Here is a 15,000-nt window from a genome sequence, read left to right on the forward strand (position 1 = left end):
GCCAACATATTTTTCTTTTTATGGGGGGGGGAAGCCTTTTCGATTCGCGGTTATAGTGTTACTTAGCCCTTTTCATTCTCTCACGGTGATCAAAAACCCCAGAGGCAGTTGTAGCGTAAGACCTTTTTTTTTTACTCTCTCGTATGCTTTGATTTTTGTGTTTCTGTGTTTGTCTCCCTGTTTGTTGTTTTCGCATGGAATATGAACAAGACATTAAAAAAAAACATATACAATCATATTTAGCTTCAATTATTTTCTTCTTCTTTTTTTTTAATGATCGAGGAACACGAAATTTACTGTTGACAGATACCGTATATGCAGCTAGCGCAGGTGCGCGCTTACCGGTCAGTTTAGATAGGGTATGAATGTCCGACTTAACGTAAATTCAACTTTAGCCTTTCGTTTTACATTTTTAATATCCGTCTTTCTGTATCGAAACACGCGATGCGTTCTAAAAGTAATGCCGTCTAACTTTTTTCTTTATTCCGCCCGAATGCATTACAAATGACTGCAAATTGCTTTGATATTATACCTGAACTGATTCATTTATGATCTGAATGTTTACTTGATTTTCTGCTGCAGATATTGACGGTGTGAGAATCCTAGAAAAAATTCGTCTATTGTAGAATCGCGTCAAAAATGTGAGTGGCAAAGCGCGCTCCAGACTTTTACGATCGTGGCATATATGCATTTAGAATGGTGGTGACTATGTAGAAATATCAATCCTTAGGCACAATATGTCACTCGGTGAAATTGTACAACTTCCGTTTTTCTAGATCTTCAACTTTTTCATGGATTTTACGTTGGAATAATCCTCGTATGACAAAGCTCGCCCCTGGCGCTCATTCACAGCTATTATACATCGCTGGCATAAGTGCATAGAATACGGTGGTAACTATGTAAAAACATAGATTCTGTAACACAAAAGGTCATGCGTTCAAATGGTACAAGTCATGTCTTCGTAACTCTTCAACATTCTCAGTTAAAAAATAGGAGTCTTTTTTTAAAAATAGTATTCGTAGTCATTACTACTCCTGTTTGTGCAACGATTGATGTCATAAACACCTTATCTTTAACCTCAGTTCTATATTATTTGCCAAATAATATTTCTGTACAAAAGTTTAATTGTTGTTCCATACTTATATATTTGGAATCAGATTACCCATTGCTATGTTAAACTTTAGTTTCATCTATGACTTTCATGTTTGAATATTGCTTTGAAATATTTCTGTAACAAGAATCACCGTTTGCCCAGCTGGGAAAACTTAAATCCTTCTACAGGAAAAATATCCAGTCGTCGTTTAGTAAATCGTTATTGTTTTGTATTTTTTTTTTTGCATTTTCATACACCAAACATGGATATAAATATCACTAAAACATCCGCTGGGGCATAAGCTTCATTTCGGTACCTTATTTTCCTGGGTGGGTTGCCTGTAGGCTGAGATAAACCGTGTCACACGCACACAGACAGACAGTAAATCGAACTAAGGGAGATAACTTCCGGTGAATACCGGAAAAATATCTTGTAAATAAAACGTTGTTTAGTAAATCGTTATTTTATTTTTTATTTTTTTGCATTTTTTTGCGTGTTTTTTTTTTTTAATTTCCATACACCAAACATAGATATAAATATCACTAAAACACCCGCTGGGTCATAAGCTTCATTTTGGCATCTTCCTTGCCTGGGAGGTTACCTGTAGGCTGAGATAAACCACGTCACACACGCAGACAGACAGTATTAAAATTTATAATAAGATTTTATTGATTTCTTCCAGTCTTTCTTTATTCATATTGCTGCACTAATAGTGAATACCGCTGACCTGCAAGAACTTGTGAACAGTTTCGAAGCCGAATCAGGAGCATTGGTTTCTATATCGATGCTAATAAAAGAAGAAGCCACATACAAATATATTTACCGACGAAAGATGGCTCTAGTTGACAACTTCACCCACTTACGAAGCTCTATATAAAAAAAGGAAGCCAGTATGGGCTACGAATTGCAGTGTAGGATAGGTAAGTCTTTAGTAGCATTTAATCAGCTTTGCAAGATCCGGAAAAAGAAAAGAGAATTAATATTAAGACTTGAATTACTATTTTAGAACAGCAACGTGCTGTAAACATGCATTTTATCCACTTGAAGATTTGCATCTGTATTTTTCACTTGTGTCCAAATAGAAGCACCATAAAACTTTAATCATTTCAGAAGAAGCCGATGACAGACACCGCTAATGTACAGCTGGCGCCAACGAAATTTACAAACCCCATCCAGAGCATTTAAAACCTTTTAATAATCAAGTGAACTCTCTTGGATAGGGGCATATAGACATTTAGCAAATAGATGCCAAAAGTTTACAAAGAGAATAGGCAAGTTATTTCTCAGTAAATGACAAATAAATATAATAAATTAAACTCTGTGACTCAATGTTAAATCTGTAAATGAGATTTATAATGCATTCTGTGGCCCTTCTCAGGCTTATGTTGTAACTGAACAACTTCTAATAATTAAAAGAAAAAATGTGCTTGTAAACATGTCATCAAAAAAAAAAAAAAAATCATCCAACACAGGAAATGAAGAGCAAAAAGTTTAGGGGTCAAATAAAACGATCGATCTACCGACCACAGAAATCACCAAGTGACATCACTAGTCATTTGCAAACGACTATAGGCTGGGTTGTATATACCTTAAGATTGAGCCTAGAAAGAAAAGTCGATCAAATACAGTAATGGAAAACTGATAGAAAAATAAACGACAAAAAGATCATGGAATTATTATTTTTCGCTTAATTTCTCACAAATCTAATATATAAAAGCCTATATGTCAGTCTGTCTGTCTCTATATTTTAAAACTCTATCTCCTCCCAAACTAGAAGTCGGGGCCTCGAATGATTTGATATTTGCGAACCGTACTTTTTTTGGGGTCTTTAGCCGGTTAAAATAGTTTTAAGAGGTTAAAAAAAATTGCTAAAAATTGAAAAGATCATCATACATGTTATACATTCATCTTAGTTTATTTTTAATCAGTTCATATGTGTGTCACGTCGGTACAGTGGTAACGTCACCAGATTTGAACGCTATAGCTTTGGTTTCTGTTTGTATTCTAGCTGAGGGCACCGAGTTACTTTTTTTTGCTTTTGAAATCACAACTCTTTAATAATATATACGAAATTTGGAAAATTAAAGTATTATATTTAAGCGTATTTTACGCCCGGTCAAAGCCAAGCGACCCCCCCCCACACACACTTGTAACGTATATGTTACTAACACATGTGCATTCTTGCTCATACGGTCATCAAATATCAGTATGGATGTCTGTCTTAATGTAAATTCGTCCCCCGCGTAGAGTTTTTAGAGTGCTTATGTCTTGTGTTCGTAGTTGCGTCAGGTTGTTTTGTGGAGTATATGCCTTGTTATATTTCGGGAAATACCCCTTCGTCAGGAATGTGTTCGATTTTGTAGACATGCATACTGGGGCTATAGCAAAAGGAGTAAATTCTACAATAATTGGAAATTAACTAACTTTCACTTAGATTAGTTTTTAATTTTGCGTTGACTGTTTTTCTGTGTAATTATTTATATCTATACCTCTTGTTTGTGCAACGATTGTCATCATCCAGAATCCTACTTTTTACATCAATTCTACATTATTTATCAAACAATATTTCTAAACAAACGAGCAATTTTCTTGTCTATTCTCACATATTTCCGTTACTATGTTCCGCTTGAGTGTTATCTCTTGCCTCCATTTTGAATGTTTTGATATATTTCTGTAATTTTATTTATTTCTTCTTTCTATCATTTATATTAATTTACAACCAGCGAATATCACTGACCTGTTAGACATTGCCAATGAAATCGAAGCTGAAATAAGAGAACTACATCCGTACTATGAGGTTGACAAGAAAGTTCTTGCGGCTTTGAACTTTTAAATTCAGATAAATACATTTTAGCTCAAAAAAGGTAAAAAAAAAAAAAAAGATAAGCTCGATCAGAATCAACACACTTTTGCCAACGCAACACAAGTATTTTTATTCAAGTAACCGAAAAATCTTGCATTTTGGATAGCGCTTAGGTTTTTGGAACATTTCTCATGCAGAAATTGGCCGAGATGCCTATAAAAGTTGTAAGTCGGTAGGTAAGAGGTCTGATGAGTATAGTTGATGAAACTCGAGTTCTGTAGCTCAATTCGTTCTACTTATGCAGGGTCATGTCGGTTTAGCGACTTCCGGTCGGGCATTGTTGTGGAGGAGAGTTGGACCTTTTCTGTTGACTAATGCTGGGTGTTGTTGTCGAAGTTTCTGATGCGTTTCATCCATTTGTTGATAGTACCTTTCCACATGCATTAAAAAAAAACTGTAAGGGATAAGACCGGTCCTAGACCACCAAACAGTCAGCATAACCTTTTTTAGTGCAACTCCGGCCTCGGGAAGTGTTGTGGAGCTTCGTCGGCGTCAAAGGGCTGGGATGATTGTTGCTGATTGTCGCAAAGAACCCACTTTTCATTGCAAGTAACCACCCGATCGTTTTTGTTGCATAAAAGAAGGAAGAGTGACACTTCATAAAGGCGTTTTATTTTGGGTTGTTGTTTAAGCTTTGAGACATTCAGTTATCAATATTTTTTTGTCTTTCGAATCTATCTCAAGTGTTTGAAAGTCGTCGTATACGTTACGTCTATCTCAGAAGCAAGTTCTTTAGTTGTGCATGGATTGGCTTTAACTAAGGCTCGTTATTGATCGCTGTCAACATCTGATGGCCGCTGATCATCTTGAAGACTCTCGCTGGCTCCACGAAATTTCTTAAACTACCGTTGTGCTGAGCGTTCGGTAGTGGTTTCTAGGCTAAACGCTTCGTTGATCTCGCGAGCTGTTTCAATAGTTTGAATTTAAATAAAAACGTGTGTAAATTTGATTTGTTTCTATCTTAGTTTAAACGTCCTGAAAAGAAGACATAATTGTTTTAAAACGATTGTAATTTAAACGATTAAATAGAGCGGAAAACGCTTTTTAAAACGGTGTTAAATGTAAAGGGGTTATAACGAATTAAAATAAAAAAGATAACTTAATTTTCAATGACTTAAATAAATAAAAAGTAAATGATTTAGAATGACTTTAATGAACTTAAGGATGAATTGAATTCCTTAAGAATGACTTGAATGCTTAAAGAATAACTGGAATCCTTCAAAACAACTTGAATGATCTGGAAAATGACTTGAATGGCTTTTAGACTGACTGGTTGTAAAGTGGGTGGTCATTTTACATTAAATTTATACAGAAAAGTGATCCCTCACTTATATCACAAAGATACAAACATAAGTGCAGCATGTAATAAGACAGATACTACACTTTGATCTTGGCCAAAAGGCAAAGAAAAGCTGTATTTATTTGCTCCCCCACCGAGCAAATTAGGCACAATGAGGAGTGAAGGGGAAATGGGGACCAACTCCCCGGGGAGTAGGGGAGCTGGATAGTGACAACTGGTATGAAGGTTGCCCCTACATTGACCAAGGTCTTATATGTGAGGCTGCCCCCACATATGGTCTTTGCATGCAGTATCTGCCGGAACAGATATTATACTTTAATCTTGACCAAAAGGCGAAGAAAAGCTTAGAAAGCTAAGAACAGTATCTATTAACAACATCTTAACCAAAAAGGCCAAGCACAAAAGTGTTACGGACAGACCGACCGACCAGCCGACCGACGGACTGACGGAGTGACTAATAGAGTCGCTTGCACGCGACTAAAAATTGTGCAAATTTGATTCGTTTCCATTTTATATTCAACGTTCTGTAAAGAAGCCATAATTGTAGTAAAACGCTTGTAATTTTAACGCTTTTTAAAATGGCGTTAAATGTAAAGATATTATAACGAACACGTATTTGAAAATACATTATTTGAAATCCAAAATTTAAAATTCCGCAGGAGTTTATTTTTAAACTTAATAATAAAACTCAAAGGATGCTCTCGGGGACACATCAGGCACAGGCAAACCTATTAATCGACCACAAAGAAATAGCTTTATTTAACAACTTTGCTTACTAAGGAAGCTCTATAAATAAATAAGGTTGTATGAACAACTAGTTGCAGTACAGGATAAGTAAAACCTCAGCTTTAGCAGATCTAAATAAAGCCAAGAATTAACTTCCACGTCTAAATTAGGATTCTGTTACGTTTTGTCGACACTGCTACGAGAAAGTTAAGCATAACGCCTTAAAATCAGTCAAGAGGAAATTAGATATATCTGATTACAAGTGCTATAGAAAGATTTTGGGAACACGTGGAAAGTCAGAGACCGCACTAACCAACAGATAGTATCGTTAATGATCTGCAAACGACGTCATGGCTGACTCGAACGCTCCCTAAGATTCGTCCCAGAGAGCAGTACCAACAAAGTGCACAAATGAAACACCGATGTGAACAGAGAACAAAGAAAACTAACAATGACCTGAAAGCAGACTACCGAGAGAGATTTTATCGCGACGGGAAGAAGCTGTAAAGACGCTAATTATCTGGATTCAGACCGAAAAAAAAAATGCCTCATGCGAATCAGGACGCGGTAATTCTTAAGTATGAGTCTGGTCTATATTATTCTTTCGCTCGCCTTGCGTATCTCGGAGTAAATCTATTCATCTCCCAATGTTCACAATTGTCGAACTAATTATTTTCTTATCTGGTTTGTCTGTTTATTAATAAAAAAAATCGACCCACTATTCTGTCCGTAGTATCACGTGATTTCTACGTTCTCCACAGTTGCTTTTGTAGCTGCCTGCGTGAGGTCATGTCTGTCTCGTTCCCAGCCGTCTATATTCTTCTATTATCTCGATTGTCCGTCTCTCACGTCGACCACATGCTGTCTTTCTGTCTACGTGTCTATTAACATATGTTTCATGACCACATTCCGCGCGTTCTTCTTGTTAGCAATATAAAATATAATTCTGACCTCTATTTCACTATTTTTTAAATGGAGATGCAAAAAATCATTATATATATATATATATATATATATATATATATATATATATATTTCCTTGGATTTTACTTGTGCAAATGGAAATTCAATTAACTTTCTTAAAGTTATATATGTGGATTTTACCGTCACTGGATTATTTATCTCCCACCAGACTATCCATTCATGTGTAATCACCTTTTTCTTCACCATATTCTCTCTGCTTCACTTTTTTTTTTTGTTTTCAAGTAAGATCTTTGACTTACTTGTTGTTTCATCAAATACTTTTGCATGCAAAATCCGATCCCGCATTTTGCTGATTCCTACCCTCTGATGAGAAGGAAAGTATTTCTTCGAAACTCCGCGGATTAAGGACTATCCACTTATCTAGTGTTTCCTTTTCAGATTAAATATGTTTATTACTCATTTCAAAGTGTTTTTTAACATGTTTTATTAACTGTTTGCTTGTATATATATATATATATATATATATATATATATATATATATATATATATATATATATATATATATATTAAATTTTTAAAAGAATAAGTGGAGTCATTATTAGAATTTTGAGGAAGATCGATGTGGAGAAAAAAGCTAGACACGAAAAATAGCCAAAAGACTATTCGACTTAAAAAGAAAAAGAACCTCGAGGTACCTTTCGTCCGACACTTGTCAAGAGATTACGTCGGCAGCGATTACAATAAAACAATTCACACATAATTGAAAATGGATGCGAAAAAAGGGGTGAAACAAAAAAAAGTTATGAATCTACACGGGGTGAATTAAATGAATGAATAACCCGTGATATATCGTCCATATTTCAGAACCCAGGACAAAATTAAAAAAAAAAAATGTTGACTTGTCTGCAAATAAGTGCAGAAACAAGAAATAATGACGCAATGTAGGCATTTTTTAATGCGCAAGCCATCGCTCCATAGGCAAAAGAAGTTCTCGCATAAATTAGACCTGTTTAAAGAGCTCTAATTTACCAAAGAAATATATATATATATATAATATTAATAATATCTATATTGAAAGAAAAGATTAAAGATATATGCATCAGTGTATATATATATATATATATATATATATATATATATATATATATATATATATATATATATATATATATTTAACTAGTAAATCATTATGACCACAAAAGTACATTCAACAATAAAAAACACCGTATGAAAACAAAGCTAGCAAATAAATACTGGGAACTCAAGGAAAGCGAACATTCGCCGTTAGTCGAATGGAAAATAATAAGACAAGCTACCACGTGTAGGGACCTAGTCGTCCCATGTAGATTATGCCTTCATAACAAATTTGCTATCCTGTACTTTAAAGAACCCCAACATTTATTAAACTGTGGAAGAGAAATAGCAAACAACTGTGTTCACAAGATAAAATTTACTCTACGATAGCGATACAAAATAGTTTTAAAACTAACAAAAACAAGAGAAAATAAACAAATACATAAATTAAATAATCATTAATATACATAAACGATCACACATATATACATATTTGTATGTATATATATATGTATATATGTGCATATATGTATGTACATATATATAATTTATATATAAACTAACATAAAAAACCCTAATCTAGATTTAAAACAGATCAAGAAACTAGATATCCAGGCTAAATAGAGCACACACAAAGGAACAGGTAAACCAGAGGTCAAATATGCCTTTGTCCGATAAGTGCATGCTCATTAGCTAATAGGAAGGGCGCGGTGGATACTAGAAAGCTGATTGGCTTACTGAAATCTCAATAGAAGATGCGTATATTAAAACGACAAACAACCACAAAATTCGCGGATAAGCCTGAAGAGTCCTAGAGTGGATTAAACGCGGAATATTCAGTGTAGCTTAATGGCTATATATATTTTATAACTTACTATATATATATATATATATATATATATATATATATATATAAAATAATTAAATCTGTAATTACAATTTACAAGTAAATTCAGTGTTCGACTAAATACGCAAAAAGCAATTAACAGTTTTAATTTTTTTCTCTTATAATGAGCTCTACACTCTATTGATTGTGTATTGAGCTTTTTTTATTTGGTTGGAATTAAAATATCTATATATAAATATTGGCATTTATATATAGATTAAAGTTTACCATTGCTTAAAGTAAACACTGCCTCTTTCTTGATTTCATTATTTTATATATATATATATATATATATATATATATATATATATATATATATATATGTATGTATATATATATATCATCCAAAGCCTACTTGGTCTCATTTTTACAGTAAAAAAATATTTCAATTATAGTCATTTTGTTTTTGTTTTTCATGTGAATTACAAAATATCTGGCCTTGATGTAGGGGAGACTAAAACTGTCTGCTATGGTTTCAAATGATCTGAAATCAAAGCAAGGAGAGACTTGATTCCAAATCTTTCTCATGTGTTATATCTCCCCATCTTTTCGAACGTTTATGGATATTTCCAGTATCAAATAATTTTTATACACTCTGAAATTTACATTATGGATGAAAACTAAAGACTGCAAAAAAAAAAAGAAAAAAAAAAGAAAAATAAAAGGGGCCAAAAGAAAACCTCTGGATGATAGATGATAACCTTAATGTGCTACCCTAGGGGCAAATGTCACAAAGCCACTACGCAATTCAGGCCATCTACATTCCAACGAGCTCTCATTTGTTAAATTCTGATCAGTAGTCGGTGGAGATTTGGAACGTAAAAAAATTGCCATATTGTCAAATTGCCAAATTGATATGTCTATACTAGTAACCAAATTGAATATTTGGTTGTATAGGACGAAACTACATGCAGTCTTTTTGAAAATTATAATACTATTTCATGGTAAAAATTCTATTAATATATATATATATATATATATATATATATATATATATATATATATGAAAAAGTTTTTAAAGATTAGATAGATCCTTTAAGAATAGACTTATCAGGATAATGCAAAGCTCAACAAATTGAAACAAACTCCGCGGATTAAGGACTATCCACTTATCTAGTGTTTCCTTTTCAGATTAAATATGTTTTTAACTCATTTCAAAGTGTTTTTTAACATGTTTTATTAACTGTTTGCTCATATTATAAGCTCTATTACCTATTTGGTTTTATTGAGCTTTTATATCTGGCTGAGATAACTTTATAAATATTAATTTTGTAATATTTATAATATACTTTAATTTTACCATCTTGGATCATTTTGGTAAATTTAATTGCAATTTTTATTTTATATATATATATATATATATATATATATGTGTGTGTGTGTGTGTGTGTGTGTGTGTGTGTGTGTGTGTGTGTGTGGGATGGAGCCTCCCGTTGATTTCGACGTATTGTCTCACCGCGACAACAAAGTTGTTCGGAAATAAACATGGATACTATATTTATAGTTTATTTATTTTATTTATTTCGAACTATCATCCTTATCTTTTAGGTTGTTTCACGACGTTTCGACCAACTATTCCCCTGGTCTTGTGGTGAGACGAAGAACAACTATGGATTGCACTAATTGCTGAGAATGCAGTAAGGAGATTCAGAGTTCCTATCCCGTTGCAGTTACCACCTGACAAACACCAGAAACAACAACTAAAAGATAATGATAATAGTCCGCAATAATTACAATGAATATATAATACTCATCTCAATAAACAATCCAATTAATAAAATTATATATAGCATTTGATACAGAACCGACAATGGAAGATCAGATATAAACGTGGATTTATAAGTCCAACCTTCACGCCGCTATCACATAAAATAATCTACTGTTGATTTTATATGCCTGGCCTTACTGCTTGTGTAGTGATAAAACTTATCAAATGCACTTGTGATGTTATACAGTATAAAAGTGTTAACTTTGGACAAAATTGGACAATTAATGCGATATCTTTGATGTTTACTAGTCGGAAGTATTTTGATAAGAAAAACTATTGAAGAACACTTCCAGGCACATAAGGTATATTTTTGTGAAACTTTTTAAAATTGACTTGGCCGATTTTGAGTCTATAGCGGAAAAACTCGCACACACAAATTGCTTTTTATATGTAAGTAAATAGATAATAAGGTAATTGTTAATGGACGGCTGACTGTGTGAATATTTTTTTTTTACATTGGCATAGCCACTTATCAAGACCAAGAGACCACTCGAGGATAAGGGTTAAGAGTGAACAGTAGTCAATTGGACTATATAGTAATCGTTAGTAATGGAAATTCGGTAAATTTGTTAACTTAAGTGGCTGATATATATATATATATATATATATATAAGAGCAAATAGTTAATAAACCATGTTAAAAACACTTTGAATAAGAATTTAAAACATATTTAATCTGAAAAGGAAACACTTAATAAGTGGATAGTCCTTAATCCGCGGGTTTTCGAAGAAATACTTTCACCAGACAATCCATTCATGTGAAATCACCTTTTTCTTCACCATATTCCCTCTGCTTCACTTTTTGTTATCAAGTAAGATCTTCGACTTACTTGAAGTTTCATCAAATACTTTTGTATGCAAAATCCGATCCCGCATTTTGCTAATCCCTACCCTCTGATGAGAAGGAAAGTATTTCTTCGAAACTCCGCGGATTAAGGACTATCCACTTATTAAGTGTTTCCTTTTCAGATTAAATATGTTTTTAACTCTTTTTCAAAGTGTTTTTTTTTAAATGTTTTATTAAATGTTTGCTCTTATTATAAGCTCTATCTCCTATTTGGTTTTATCGAGCTTTTATATCTGGCTGAGATTACTTTATAAATATTAATTCTTTAATATTTATAATATACTTTAGTTTTACCATAGTGGATCATTTTGGTAAATTTAATTTTAATTTTTATTATATATATATATATATATATATATATATATATATATATATATATATATATATATATATATATATGTATGTATGTGTGTGTGTATACACATCTTGATAGTGTTAAAACAACTGTTTATTTAACTATCCTAGGACAATATGACGTAGATTTTTTTTTACCGAAAACAAAATAAAAAAATCGTTTCCCAATGTTCCAAGATTGTTTTTAAAAACAAATACCTACACTAATGAGGTACAAAATATTTATTGACGATATGCACGAAAAAAATATTTACTCAGAATATCTTAAAAAAATATTTAGTTTCAAACTGTTTTTACATGGCGTTACACTACTGTGTTATATTTTTTTTATTTTCGAGACACACTTTTTTTTTACATAGGCATCACCACATTATCAAGTCCAAGAGGCCACTCAAGGATAAGGGTTAAAGAGTGTACAGTAGAAATTGGACAATATAGTAATCATTAGTAATGAAAATTTGGTAAATTTGATAACTTATATGGAACGGCTCATCAAGAACTTATTTACGTTAGACTTGAACATAACCATATTGTAGTCAGCCGGAAAGCAGGAAAACGGAAGACAATTCCACAGGCGTGCAGTTCTAAGAAAGAAGCTTTGTTCATGGAATCTACGTTTAGGTTTAGGCACAGATAAAGAGTGGGGGGAATTATTGATAGTGTTTACAGCTAGACGAGTGTTTCTTGTGAAAGTTTGGCGAGGGGGGACCATAGATTGAAGCTCAGTCGAACACTTTCTATGAAAATAACGATACATCAGAGACAAACTCGCAGTATCTCTTCTGTGAGATAGAGGTTGCAAGGAAGAGAAAAGGACATCTCCTACGAGGCTACGAAGTCTATTTTGAACTCTATCAAGGCAGGCCAAGTCCTTTCTAGCAGCTCCTGCCCAGTTGTGGCAACAGTATTCCATCCTTGGACGTACCTGGCTCTTATATATATACTTGTTTTTCTTTTACTCATAAGGCTTTCCGAAATAAAATAAAAATAAAAAAGGTTATAATAGGATCATTTTATTCCAATAAATCAACATATCCTGTATTTAATATCTGGTATAAAACAATAATGGTGAACGTCAGTGGAACAGTTGTGGTGTTTTTTTTTAACTACTGCTGCTGTAAACTTCTCTATGCAGTGGTTCTCAACCTTTTTTACACGGCCGCACATTATTGAGTTTATTTAAATTTTCACGGTATACCTATCATAGAAGCAATAGTATTTTTTACTGGTAAAACCTTTTTGCGTAACGTCACACTATTAACTTTTTTGTTCGGGGACCACCTATCACAAAATATATGTATTGGCTACTTATAAAGCCTTTTTGCGATGAAATAAAAAAAATCAAAGATTATATGAGGAGAATTTTTATTCCCATGAATCAACATATCCTGTATTCAATATCTCGTATAAAATAATAATAGTAAACGTCAGTGGGATAGTTGTGCCTGGTGTTTTTTAACTACTGCTGCGATATGTTAGCAGATATGAGAGTGAAAAAAAGTTGTACTACGGAACCGACTGGATTCGAACGTGGCACTCTTAGATCGCTAGTCAAAGTCGTTATTGACTAATTTGCCGCCACCCTACATATCGGTATTACAGACCCTGTAGATTTTAGTTTAAGATGTCCGACATAGATTGTCAGCTTAATTATGCGTCACTATTTTCACTCGGCACCAAAATTAGAAGAGTCTATGCCAGTAGCTACCAACCTTTTTACATGACGTCACATTATTGATTTTTTTTTTTTTCGTGGACCACCTTTCACAAAATATAAATATTTTTTCGTGGACCACTTTTCACAAAATATAAATATTTTCTACTCATAAAGCCTTTTTGCAAGAAAATAATAAAAACCAAAGATTATATATGGAGAATTTTTATTCAAATAAATCAACATAGCTTGTATTCAATCTATCTATCTATCTATCTATCTATCTATCTATCTATCTATCTATCTATAAAAGTGAACGTGTCTGTGTGTGTTGCCTGCGTGTCTGTGTACATTTCCCTACGCAATAACTCTGTCAATTTTCAGTCTACAGAATCGAAATTTGTATGTACAGGGTACGGGGATTTGGGAAAATCTTTGATCGGTTTTCGGCCAGAAATTTGGCTGTTATGGGGTCAAAGTTCAACCACCTATCACAAAATATAAGTATTTACTACTCATAAAGCCTTTTTGCGATAAAATAAAAACAAAGATTATATGAGGAGAATTTTTATTCACAAGAAAATAATAAAAACCAAGATCTTATGAGCCGAATTTTTATTCACATAAATAAAATATATCCTGTATTCGATATCTGGTTGAAAATACTAACGTTGAATATCAGTGAGACAGTTGTGCCTGATGTTTTTTTTAACTACTGCTGAAATATTTGGGCGAATGGGAGAGAGACCCATTTTGATTTTAAAAAAAGAATATTTTAAAGTCTTTCACATTTTTAAATTTTTTTAATGTTATTCAAATAAGACACCCCTACTTCACATGAAGTTGAGAATAGCAGTAAGATTTTTGTGACCTTTTTTTTTTACTTAGAATTGGAATCGAACGGTGTCGTGTTAATTAAGAAATTAAATGGCTTTATTAAAAATAAAGTGAATTTGAATTGCTTCTAGCTATTATGCCTTCGCGGCACACCATTAATCATTCCATGGGACACTAATGTGCCCCGACACAATGGTCGAGAACCACTAGTGTAGGCCTTTTCTGAAATGGTCTTTTTTTTTTGTTGACTGCGGTTTGGTTTGCGAGTGGTAAGCTGTTTATTTGTCCTACTCTCAAATGGTTTTCTGTTCTTCCTTTAAGGGATTAGTTCATTGTTAAAACCTAAGAGGTCTTTACTGTGGTGTACTGACGGGTTGCTCAGACATTTTTGCAGGCCAGTAATCTTCCACGCTACACTATGGTGCTGATGCACAACGGTTAGGAATCGCTAGTTTTGTCTACGAATAATACACGATTACCCCCCCCCCCAAAAAAAAATAAAAATAAAATGCCACCCATATAGGGTTATCAGGGCTTCGGTTAGCCATAATCAATTTGACACATAGGTTCTCGTTATATCAACGAAGTTAAGGGGCATGGATCGTGACCAGTACAAGATGGGTAATCCTCTGAGATAGCTATGCGCTGTATGTCATTTTCATATGACCAGGATA

General features: G+C 33.2%; 1 long non-coding RNA gene and 1 pseudogene across 1 annotated transcript in view; both read right to left on the minus strand.

Annotated features, from left to right (window-relative positions):
- Positions 1-15,000, minus strand: part of LOC145266949 (uncharacterized) — a 1,426,307-nt gene that overhangs the window by 586,392 nt on the left and 824,915 nt on the right. The window lies entirely within an intron of this gene.
- LOC145267341 (U2 spliceosomal RNA) lies at positions 5,236-5,370 on the minus strand (annotated as a pseudogene).

The sequence above is a fragment of the Euprymna scolopes genome, chromosome 42 (genome assembly GCF_053919585.1).
Source record: "Euprymna scolopes isolate OS-2025 chromosome 42, ASM5391958v1, whole genome shotgun sequence".
Lineage (NCBI taxonomy): Eukaryota > Metazoa > Mollusca > Cephalopoda > Sepiida > Sepiolidae > Euprymna > Euprymna scolopes.